This window comes from Larus michahellis, chromosome 11, assembly GCF_964199755.1.
Source record: "Larus michahellis chromosome 11, bLarMic1.1, whole genome shotgun sequence".
NCBI lineage: Eukaryota > Metazoa > Chordata > Aves > Charadriiformes > Laridae > Larus > Larus michahellis.
In genome coordinates, this window is record NC_133906.1 from 3,195,755 (window position 1) to 3,207,868 (window position 12,114).

At 49.5% G+C, this 12,114-nt stretch overlaps 1 protein-coding gene across 3 annotated transcripts in view; it reads right to left on the reverse strand.

Annotated features, from left to right (window-relative positions):
- CTNNA1 (catenin alpha 1) overlaps window positions 1-3,689 on the reverse strand; it is a 122,359-nt gene extending 118,670 nt beyond the window's left edge. Inside the window, exons 1-2 of one of the 3 annotated variants that reach the window (XM_074604439.1) lie at window positions 3,565-3,611; window positions 2,553-2,703 (exon numbers count right to left, since the gene is read on the reverse strand). The gene's annotated coding sequence lies outside the window, so the exon portion shown is untranslated. Of the gene's footprint in view, window positions 1-2,552; window positions 2,704-3,540 lie in introns of all 3 variants that reach the window. The other 2 variants (XM_074604438.1, XM_074604437.1) reach the window with 2 other exon arrangements.
- Window positions 3,690-12,114: the final 8,425 nt, after the last annotated feature.

A 12,114-nucleotide genomic window follows, 5' to 3' on the forward strand; every position in this document is an offset into this window, starting at 1 on the left:
CCCAGCTTGGTCTCATGCTCTCAGCACTGCTCCACTCTCTACCTTGGTAACTGTTACCCCTTAAACTATAGCTGGCCTCAAATTTGCTTTTTCCATCCATAGATGCCTGAACTTAAAGCCTTTCAAAAGAAATTCTCATGAGTCTAAATGATTAATCAAGTAGATGTCTTTTGCAAGTTAGAAAAATTGTAACAGAAGGGAAAGTCAATAGACTGGGGAAGAATTTCCCTTTGCAAACTGCATTAGTTTAGATCTGTGTATTTAATAGTTTCTATCACTTTATAAAGCACAGGGAAAAAAAGGTTACTCCTCTCTGATTCCACCAGAGCTATTTATAAACACATGTCAAAGACTAGCTGATGTTTTCTGTAGTACATCTAGGACTAACAAACAAAAATATGTAACCGTGTTTAGAGAAAAGGTAGCTGTCTCTTTAAATAAAAAAAAAAGTCAAAGAGGAACTATGAATCATATTTAAGTATCAGATTTGCCAATACAAGGGCCTATACCAACCCACTGCACACCAGAAACCAGAGTTAACACCCATTCTCACCCTGACTGGAAGATAACGAGTCTCAGGCATTCAAGGAGAAAGATCCCACTTACAGTTGCAGTGACTGCATTCCTCCTGCGATTCCTTTACCTCAACAAATCTATTTGCACCCAGCTCTGCTTTGAGGCACAGCAGGTCACTCTCAATGCTCGTCTTTCCAGCGTAGCTCCTCCAGTAAGGGTGCTGGTATACGGTTTTGCGTGTAGGCTCTATTTTAAGCCTCATATGCTGGATTAAAATAGTATGAAGTTAAAAGTAGTAATTATCAAACATCTGCACTTTCTCTAAAGCTGCAGCTCTGTTTAACCAACGCGCAAGCTATAAACTCACTGAAAAGAGCTATTCCAGATTAGCTATAAAACTAAATTAGGGTGAATTCCCAGAGTGGCAAAGGATCCAAAACCTCAAGGTTATATACATTAAAGTTCCACAGCACAAGAATTTGAGTGATTTCCAGTTAAGGCAGCACAACAGTAGAAAATAACAACAGGCATTCATCACCATGTTGGATGACTGTCTCAATATGGCACTGTCCTCGCAAAACAACACTCAATCCTCTCTTACTCATCACGTTTCCTTGATGTCCAGCAAAGCCAAGAGATGCCAGTAAAACTGAATACAGCAAGTCCTTTAACAGAAATATCATGGCCACGGAGGTACTCACTCTAGAGTAGCCTTACTATCCGCTGACGATGAGTGGACTGGTTTTGCCGCTACAAATTTTTGTGAGCTAAACTAATTCTCTGCATGAGAAAGGTAATTGAGAAATCAAATAGTAACAGCAGATACAATTTCAAGGCAGGGCTGAAGTCCCACTAAAGTGTATTTCCAGCTCAAACATTTCTACTAATGTGGATTCCTTTGCAAGACCAGTTTCTTGATCTTACAGCTGCAAAAGGAAGATATTCATGCTGCTGAAAAAAAAAAACCAACCCACAAATTACTTGAAAGATGTAATAAAAAGTAACTTTATCAGACCAATAGAAGCCCTATGAAGAAGCTGCACATTAACATCTGCCATTACATATGTCAGCATAGAAATGCTGACGCTTCACAAAGCTTGAAAATTTATTGTGAGGTAAATATTTATGTTGGGATTTTATTTGGTATTTTAAATCATCGGTTTGGGCATGGGATTTCTAATCCCTGCCTGCTGCGCTCCCCCCTGCCACCTTGCATAAACTTTTAATCTCTGATGCAGAGGCCTATTATTAGAGCTGGCTGAAAAAAAAAAAAAAAAAGGCAAAGACTGGAGGCATGTTGTTTATTATGGAAAAGGTTAGGGCAAAGCATTTTAAAAACAAAAACTAGTAAACCTTTGTCTGTTTCTCCTGAGAAAAGTCAAAAAAACATCTCCTTGATATTTTAAAAACTGTTTCTCAGTAAATAAAAAACAGTTAGTGACCCAACATAAAATTATGCCCTTTTTAAACAAAAAGTTTCAATTCAGCAGGAAGAAACAAGTCCTACTAAACACTTAATGTGGCCTTAGCACCCCAAGACAGACCACAGGGTACCTAAAAGACCGCACAGTAAAGTAAACCGGGCTTTCACCTCCATTTAAACACAAACCTGCCTACAAACCAACCCAGGAGCTGAAAAAACAAAACCAAAACAAACCACACCACAGCCTTTACCTGGGATTGAAAGTACCCGAAGGCCGGTGCAGCCAGCAGGACTGAGGACGTGCATTAGCACAAGTGTGCAGCTAACAGAGCCTCTCCCACCTCCCCCCGCTTCCCCACTCATAGTTGGGGGGGGAGGGGGGAGCGTTGTGCGTGAAATGCAGGAAATAAATAACTCAAGTGCCGAGAATACCTTTCACACAACCCCCATCTCAAAAAACAAAAGACAAAGGAAAAAAAAAAAAGGGGGGGGGGGGGGGAAGAGGGGGAAGGGCAGCAAAGAGCTCCCAGACTAGTTCAATACAGATAACCCAGACATGCCTTGAGTCATAACTCGAGAGCTGGAATGAGGACAGGGTGATGGAGGCTCATACCCCAGGCTGGGCGAGTGAGCGATCGATGGCCCTCGCCAGCAGACAGCCGTCGCCTCCTGGGCAGGGCAGGCGGGCCGGGAAGCGTCCCTTGACCACAGCCAATTCTTCGCTCAACATAAGCGCGCCGCACACTTTCCTGCAAGCTTTCAGGCTGAAAGATTTCACAAGGTTTGAAGTGGAGTGAGCAGTGAATAAAAACCAGCTGATACACGCTGCCCAGCCACCCGTGACCACAGGGACGAGGGTCGCGCATAAACCGGCGGCTGAGAGTTGAGGTGCTCTCCCTACTTTTCGGCTGTAAAAAAAAAAGTAGCACGAAACTTCTTGCCAGCGAAGGAGAAGCCTTACTGCGTACGAGCAGATTAGAGGTGGGTGTCGAAAAACGTGGCAAGAGCCAAGGCGAGGGGGCTGTTCCCAGAGAAGAGAGGCTGGTTTGCGTACCGAAACCACCGACTGGGGCGAGAGGGAAGACGGGAGAAGATCCGAGGGGCGGGGGGGGCCGAAAGGAGGAGCCGGCCCACCCCAGGGCCGAGCCCGGCTCCGTGCGGCCGGGCGGGCAGCCCTGCCCGGGCCCACCGCCGGGGAGCGGCCCCGGTTGGGCGGGGAGGAGCCTCTCCCCACAGCCCCCGGCGCCACCACAAACTTCTCCAGCAACCGGGCTCCTCCGCCGCTTTTCCCACCGAAAAAAAAAAACCAACTCTCATCGACCCAAAACACACCGCGCCCCCCCACCGCCCCCGCCCCGGCCGCCACCTCCCCACACCGGCCTGGCCCAGCGCGGCCTCGCAGCGCGACCAACCCAAGGCCCGGGCCCACGCCCCACGGGCGGCGGCGCGGCCCGCTCCTCTCAGCCGGGCCGGGCCGCGCTCCGCTCCCCTCACAGAGAACGGGCGGCCGGCAGGGCCCAGCCCGCCTCACCGCCCAAAACTTTCCAACTCGGAGAAACGGGGCGGCGCGGCCGCAGCCGAAAACCCCTCCACAACTTTACCGGGAAGCAAGGGGATCGCCTCACCGCCTCCTCTCGCTCCGCTCCGGCCCCCGGCCGCTTTGTCTCTCCTCCCTCCCGGCGCCGCTCCCGTCCCGCTGAGGAAACCGGCTCTTCCGGGCGCCTCCCCGCCCCGCGCGCCCCGGCCCGGCCCGGCCGCTCTTCCCGGCACCGCCCGCCGCGCCGCCCCCGGCCCGCCGCCGCCCGCAGGTGAGGCCGGGCCCTCACGGGGTCCCCTGAGCGCCCCCGCCCTCAGCTCCGGCCCCCCAGGGCGGGGGGAACACCGGGGCTTTTGGGGTAGAATCAAAAAAAAATGTTAGGAATGGTGAGATTCTGGAGCGGCTCCAGAGAAGGGCAGTGGAGCTGGTGAGGGGTCTGGAGCACAAGTCTGGTGAGGAGCGGCTGAGGGAGCTGGGGGTGTTCAGCCTGGAGAAGAGGAGGCTGAGGGGAGACCTTCTCGCTCTCTACAACTCCCTGAAAGGAGGGGGCAGCCAGGGGGGGTCATAGAATCATAGAACGGTTTGGGTTGGAAGGGACCTTAAGGACCACCCAGTGCCACCCCCTGCCCCGGGCAGGGACACCTCCCACCAGCCCAGGTTGCTCCAAGCCCCATCCAACCTGGCCTTGAACCCCTCCAGGGATGGGGCAGCCACAGCTTCTCTGGGCAACCTGGGCCAGGGGCTCACCACCCTCACAGCAAACAATTTCTTCCTCAGATCTCAGCTAAATCTCCCCTCTTCCAGTTTAAAACCGCTCCCCCTCATCCTGTGGCTCCCCTCCCTGATCCAGAGTCCCTCCCCAGCTTTCCTGGAGCCCCTTTAGGGACTGGAAGGGGCTCCAAGGTCTCCCCGGAGCCTTCTCTTCTCCAGGCTGAACCCCCCCAGCTCTCTCAGCCTGTCCCCACAGCAGAGGGGCTCCAGCCCTCCCAGCATCTCCGGGGACTCCTCTGGCCCTGCTCCAACAGGGTTGGTCTCTTCACCCAAGGAACAGGCAATAGGACAAGAGGAAATGGCATCAAGTTGTGCCAGGGGAAGTTTAGATTGCATATTAGGAGAAATTTCTTCACTGAAAGGGTTATCAAGCATTGGAACAGGCTGCCCAGGGAAGCAGTTGAATTGCCATGCCTGAAGGTATTTAAAAGATGGGTAGACTTGGTGGGACATGGTTTAGTGGTGGGTTTGGCAGTGCTGGGTTGATGGTTGGACTCAATGATCCGAAAGGTCCCTCCCAACCTTGACGATTCCATGATTCTATAACCTGGCTTCATCTACCTGAGGTAGCGCAGGACATGAAAGGTCTGTGCAGAAGTGGGGGGGTGACAGATGCTGGGTTTTGAATCACACAGAATCACAGAATTGAAGGAGATGGAGGAAAAGTTACAGCTGGGTTTCTCTTGGATTTTGTAAACCGGTGTTTTGTTTTGAAAACCTGAAGCATATAAACCTTCTTGAAAAGTGTTGCTTTTAGGAAAAGTCTTGTTTCCATGCACATGTCTCTAGTGGATGCTTTTGGAGGGAGAGCCACCCTGCAGGAAGACCTGGATAGGCTGGAAGTGTGGATTTACAAGAGCCTTATGGAGTTCAACAAGGACAAGTGTAAGGTCTTGCACCAGGGAAAATATAATCCAGGAGTACAGCACAGGCTGGGATCTACCCAGCTGGGGAGAAGCTTTGTGGAAAGAGACCTGGGTGTCCTGGTGAACAACTACCTCAGTATGAGTGAACTGTGGTCTGCTGCAGCAAAGAAAGCCAACGGGATGCTGGGCTGCATCAACAAGGGCATCACCAGCGGAGACAAAGAAGTCATTATTCCACTCTACTCGGTGCTTGTCAGGCCGCACCTGGAGCACTGTGTTCAGTTTTGGTCCCTGCTATGAGACTACAGACTGGAGAGGGTCCAGAGAAAGGCCACCAAGATGATCCAAACACTGGGAAGCCTGTCGTATGAGGAAAGGCTGAGAGAATTAGGTTTGTTCAGCCTCGAGAAAAGAAGGCTTAGGGGAGACCTTATCACCACATTCTAGCATTTAAAGGGTGGCTACAGAGAAGATGGAGATTCCCTTTTTACAAGGAGTCACACGGAAAAGATGAGGGGTAAAAGATGAGGGGTAACGGGTACAAGTCATTTTTGGGAAGATTCCAATTGGACATAAGAGGAAAATTTTTCCCAATGAGAACAATCAGCCATTGGAATAATCTCCCCAGGGAGGTGGTGTCTTCCCCAGCGTTGGACAGTTTTACGATTCAGCTGGGCAGGGGGCTGGGCCATTTTGTCTAGACCATGCTTTTTCCAAGAAAGGTTGGACCAGATGATCCTTGAGGTCCCTTCCAGTCTGGGATTCTGTGATTCTATGAATAACCAGAACGCAGGGAAGAAGGGACATGGGAAATCCCTGAGGTATGAGCAGGGCCACCAGAGCCCCTCTCTGAAGAAAGGGAGGTTTTAGGGACCCAACCTCAATCCAGAGAGGCAGGTTTGCAGATGGGGAGACTCGTCTTTAAGTGGTAGTTTGTTTCAAAGGTTTCCTTGAAAAGTCTGAGTGAGCCTCTTGTGTGAGTGTGACCATTTTTATCCTACGACAAATTACTCAGGGATTTTTTGTGGTGTGTTTTGAGATGGGTTTTAATACAAATGTCTCTGCAGAACTTACACTTGTATTGGATTGTAAAAACAATTGAATAAATTTAATACGTTTCATGACTCATTTGCCAGCACTTCTGAGGTACCTGAATCTACTCACTGCATCCTTAAACCAGGACAATACTAAGCAAAATATAGAGAGACTGGGCAACCTACCAGGGAGGTAGGTTCATTCAAGGTACATAATTTAGCTGAGGGAGATGGGCAGCCCATGCAGATTCCCGAGGGGGCCAGCCCCCAGCTCAGTGCCACGGCGAAGGCCGTGGTTCAGGACTGTGACTTTCCTGCGGGTCCTGGTTCAATGGCATTAGCAAGGCCGTGTTTCCTATTTTTGATGTACTCCTACAGGCTTTTCCTGCAGGAAGACAGGCGGCGTCCTGCAGCGATTTAGATTGCATTTTTCCTTCCTGCAGGTTTAATCCAAGAAAGGGATCCAAGACAAGGAAATAAATGGAGTACCGTTGTTTTACTGTCCAGAAAGAAGATAGGGATCAAGACTCCAACCTTGTCAGTGAGTAAAATTAATTGAAAGAAAGAGAGATCTGTAATTATGATACTGCCTGAGATACACATTATTAAAATAATACAGGGTCTTCAGTGCCTTAACAAACAGGCGCTCCTCTGGAAACACAGAGCAAACAGATTTTTTTTAAGCTCTTTGTATTTCCTGCTTGTACCAAACCATTAATATTTTGGTGTCAGTTGCACCAGGGATTCAAACTACTCATTTCTGATCTGTAGCATACTCTCAGTAAAATTGAGTTTACACTTCAATAGCTTGCTTTCTTTCATTACTCCTTTTAATATCATGTCTTGGCCTCCTGTGGTGGCTTCCACATTCGGCGGTTCTGCACGTCTCACATCCTTTCAGGACAAAATGTCAGACTTTAAAAAAAGTCCCTTTTAAAACTACAAACTCAAAGGTGGAAGGCCTGGAGTTGTGGAGAATCACACGTTCTGCACTGCGCCACTGAAAAGCGAAGGAGAAAGTAGATCAGCTGGCAGCTCTGCTGGTTTGTGGAGCGAGTTAAAAGACTCAGCAAACAAAAAATAAAATTATGTAAAAATAGAGCCAGCTAGGTTGAGATTGGGCTTTGTCTCTTAATTAACAGCTCTCTCTGGAACATGGTGGCAGGCTCTGTCAACGAGACTAAAATGCAGGGTGTTGTTTAGACAGGCACCCAGGAACAATAGCTAACACTTCCCATCCAGTAAATGTCATTAAGACAGCATCAGGCTGTGCCGGCAGCTTGAAATCTAATCCATTTTCTGAAATGAGTTAGAAGTTTTCTGCTTGACCCCAAATCTCCCTTTTAACAGTGTTTGTGGTTTTGTAATCCCATTTTCCTGGGTTTTTTTTTAAATGTTTCTCTCGCCCCTTTTTGCTCGGTGAAAAAGAAACGTAAGCCAGGGGAGAGGACAGGCGGGGAGGAGAGGCCGCCGCAGCAATACTGTGGGTAGGTTGTTAAGTGCATAAAATAAACAAACGCTTTCAGTCTCGCCTCTGTTAGGGCAATTTGAGGTGTAGCAAGTAAAAGAAGGCCGTGGCTGGCGATTGCGCGCTGCTGGCAGCGTGTCCGCGTTAGTCAGAGGTGTGCACAAGGGCAGTCCCCGACGAGTGCCACCCCAAGACACCCGTATGGGCGTCATCACAGCAGGAAAGCCGCCCTGTCGCTGTGAAATCCCGGGGTAGGTTTGTGTGCCAAGGGGGTCTTGTTTATGCAGCACCCAGTGTAACGACGCTGCCTGCCAGTCCCAGTATACACAGGGTCTAAATTATATGCTTCAGCTGGAACTGGATTTTCTATTTCTATCACAACATTGCTGAAATGAAGTGGTTGCTCTGTGCATCCCTTCGTGCTTGTTTCAAAAGGTGTGTTTGGTCTTTGTGTTTGTTTTTTTTTTTTTTAAAAGCGTGGTTTTGTTTTGTTATTTGTGAGGAGTGAGTGTTGAAAGAAGTGAGGGGTGCAAAGACAGGGCTGTTGGGGCAGGAGATGCTAACAGGGGACTTAAGAGGGAATGAAAGAAATAAAAGGAATGAGGAAAGAGGAGATGATGTAGAGCGGTGTACTGACTGGCAGAAGTTGCTGCAGTAGAGGCTGATCGGGCAGTGGTCAACCAATAGAAAGAGGAAAAACTAAAAATATGATAAAAGAAACTCAGGGTCCAAATACCAGCGGGCTGAGGCTCTCTGCAAGCTGACTTCACGCTGTGCAGCGAGGACAGCCCCAGGGCAGCCGTGCTGTGCCACCAGCTGCGCTGACTGCAGAGGAGCAGTGACGGTGCAGCCTTGTCACCTCCACTGTCTCTGCAGAGGTACCCGTCCCCGCTCGGTTAGGAGCAAGGTAGGGACCTTGCAGCTGGGGGAGCTTCACGACGGGGGTTACCCCAAAACGCAGCATTCCCTGAGGACTGGGGGCTCTGATGAAGCCAGCAAAGTGACAAAATTGAGGGTCTGGCACAAATTTCATCTCACACATGCTATGGCATTAAGTCCTGTGGGTTCCCCAGTATTGGTCTCAGCCTTCCTGCACAGCTGGGAGGCACCACCATCCCTCTTCAGGGCTCAGATACATCAAGAATTAAGGCCATCTCCCAAGATCCAGTTAGGAGTCAAAGTCCACACAGCCAGGAAGCAAATCCCAACGTCCCGGGGCCGTGCATACCTCAGGACTGCAGTTAGCAGGGTAGAAACGCTTGCTTTTGGTGGGACTGCAGCTGCACCACCTAGGCTGTACATCGCAGCAGAATAGCTAAAACACCCGCCTTGATTAGATGACCCTCAGTCAGGAGAAGAACGGATTTACCAGGGCCAGGGTTACAGCCACCAGTGCTTGCTGCCCCAGGGCTGCTGTGCTCACCATCACTGCCCACCCCCTCCAAGAAAAACTGTCTACTAGCAACATGCCTTGGTTCATGGTCAGGAAAGCCACTGGATCCTAACCGAAACATTGTCTCTTCCTCCACCTCCAAGTGCTCCTGGGGCCTCTGGAAAGGGAAAACCAAAAGCGATCCGTAACACCAGCACAGCCAGGAGCACAGGGGCTGCCGGCACCGAGCAGCATCCCCCCACGCACACACGCTACAGCACAGATATCCTGAACAAAACGGGCAGAAACCCTCATGAGGAGAAATTATGCTGTCCCAAAAAGCTCAGATGAAACTAGTTCACTGGTTGCTGCTTTGCCAACTGAGGAACAGCCTAGCCGGAGTAGTTTGCATTCACCTCCGGTTCACACAGCCTTTGTGTAATAAACTGTCATAGCCCCAGAGAAAGGAACATTCAAAAAAGCGCCCTGAGGCAATGCATAGCAGAAGCCTGAGAATCCTACTGCATGAGTCACTGACCTCCACACACTGCATCTATTTCAGCCTTTAATTAATAAGGTTTTACATTTCTATGGCACTTTCCATCTGGAAAGATCCTAAAATGCTGTGAAGACTAAGGGCGTAGAGCAGCTTGAAATGTGGTTCCCAGAGAGGTGGGACTGTGCAGGGAAGGAAAGCTTAGCCCAGGGCACTGGGGAAAAAAAATTCTTAATTTTAAATGGAGCCTCTGTTACGTCACTGAGTATTTCATATCCATGGAGAACAGACAATAAGACTGTAGTTTCTAAGGCACCACTTGAATAAATAGGCATCGAAGATTGCTTTCTTTATCCAGGGGGGATGCAGTGCAAAACAAGTACTGGGTGATTTTAATTTCGGGTGTTGAAGGACCAGAACTTAAGCTACAAATTTAAACCACCACTGGATCAAGGCTTTCCTCCCTCCTGATGAGTAAGTTATTCCCAAATGCTAGACACAGAGCAGAAGCCAGAGGAGAAAACAAATCCCATGCTGACAGCACCTGACCCTACACCTGGAGCACCAAACTCCCTTTTTTCACACTCTCTGGAAGCTCAGCAGTGTCTCACGAGGCTCCGGCAAGGCAAACGCTGGTCCCAAGCACCAAGGAGGACAACTGAGAAACCAACGTGGAAAGCTTCCTCCTGCCTCAAGGCTGCCGCGACCCCCGAGGGGAGCTAGGGCTTTGCTAAACCGGCACAAATCCCCTCATTTCTATTTCAAAAGATTAAAGTAGTCGAATTGCTCTGCTTGGCTGATGTCCCTCGGCAGAGACTTATTTCTGCCGATGAGCAGGGCTTGGCTTGTGCTAAACCGATGGCAACCGAAACTACTGTCAGCCACAGCTAGCATCCCTCTTACTAAGTACGCAGCCAAAATAGGCTGGGAGCACTTGGCCGCAAAGAGTTTTTAAAGGAATGTCAAAATTCTCTTTTTCTCAGTGCAATTCCAACCTATTTTTATCTGCCACTTTCTGGAAGAGATACAGGGGCACTGCCATGGCTAGTCGTAAAATTGCATTGCTTCCCGAGCAGAAATTGCAGGCAAATTACAGACTAGCACACTCTTTTTATGTCTTTCCTGCTCGGGGCATGTCGGCACTGCTGCATTCCCTTCTACCCCCAGCACATTCCTGCCCACCACATCTTCTCTGATGGATGGATGTTAATGACCTGCCTCCGCAATTAACACATCCGGCACCACATTCTGCGCGAGGCGAGCACTCAGTGCGATGTCAATGGGACGCTGGAGCAATGCAGACCCCCCGTGTGCCCATGGGATCCCTCCCCACTTCCACCTCCACCCCAGCGTCTCTCTTGGCCGCGCTGCACTTGAGCTCCACCTGCCACGTGAACCCGGAGCCAGGGCAGGGCTGCGAGTGGACATTGAGCCTGTGGTGGCACCATATCTGATATTCCCTTCCCCCTCACCTCCTGCTAACTCGCACATGCCGTGCTAAGCTCCACATCGCTCCTCCAGGCACACAAAGAGGTGACGCCCTCACCTCTCACCCTGCGGGCTGGCATGGAGGAGCACCCGTAATCTTTCACGTTTCAGCATTTCCAAGGGGAAGGTATTACTAGCAGGCATTAATTATCCCACTCCTGTGAAGGGAGAAATACATACGAGCAGGTTTTATACTTGCTGTAGTAGCAGGGAAACTGAGGCAGAGCGAGTTAGTGCTCGTATCCCTGCCGTTCGCAGCCCTGAGTCCAAGCCCAGGACCACGCACCAGAAGGCCCTGAGGCTGGATGTCCCACGCCCACGTGGCTTTTTAGGCATCGAAACTTCATCCGAGGGGAGAAATCCTGTCGTCAAGGTGAAAAGCATTGCTACCGAAATGTGATCAAAGAGAGAGTTATCAACTTAAGTGTACTCAGGAGTTTCTGTTCCAGACAAGAGAATTATCAACGAGAAACCAATCTCATAAGGTAGCTGCTATTGACAGGGAAATAAAAGGAATACAGTTCTTACCAGACAGACCTAAGTTGCTCCAAATTGCTGTCAGCTTGAAATATCTCGCAGGTAATTTGTTTTCAAATTCTTTCTCCCTAAATTTGATTTGTTGCTGTACAGTGGATGATCTATTCCGCACAGCATCTCAAAGAGCATTCCTGTTGTCCTCTCGTTGATTGTTTGTGAGCTATCACTTCTGGGAGTTGGCAGCGTTTATTATAAAAAGGGCCATCATCACTTGAAAAGCAGATTTTTGTCTGAGGATGCGGTATCTGCTGCCGTTACAAATAGCAGCTAAGATTACTGGGAGGAAAGTCATCAGGGAAAAATCACATTTCCTCCCCATTTTTGAGCTTGTCCTTGTGGGCAAGTGGCCATGCTGCCTGTCTGTACCCCGGGGAGGAGGAAGAATGGGGCAGTATTTATCTAACAGGACTTGAATAAATCCTTTTACCAGGTTCCCTTTTAACCAGGCAAAAAATTAGTAGGGCTTCCCACCTCCTGTGGTATTGTAGCAAGAGGATGAGCATCACACCCAGCAGTTTTTTCTGCTGATCTCTGCTCTTTCTTATGCGAAGGAGGAAAAGGTACCACTGACTTACGAAGCATCCTGCTGGGTTCAGCGGTGTCTCC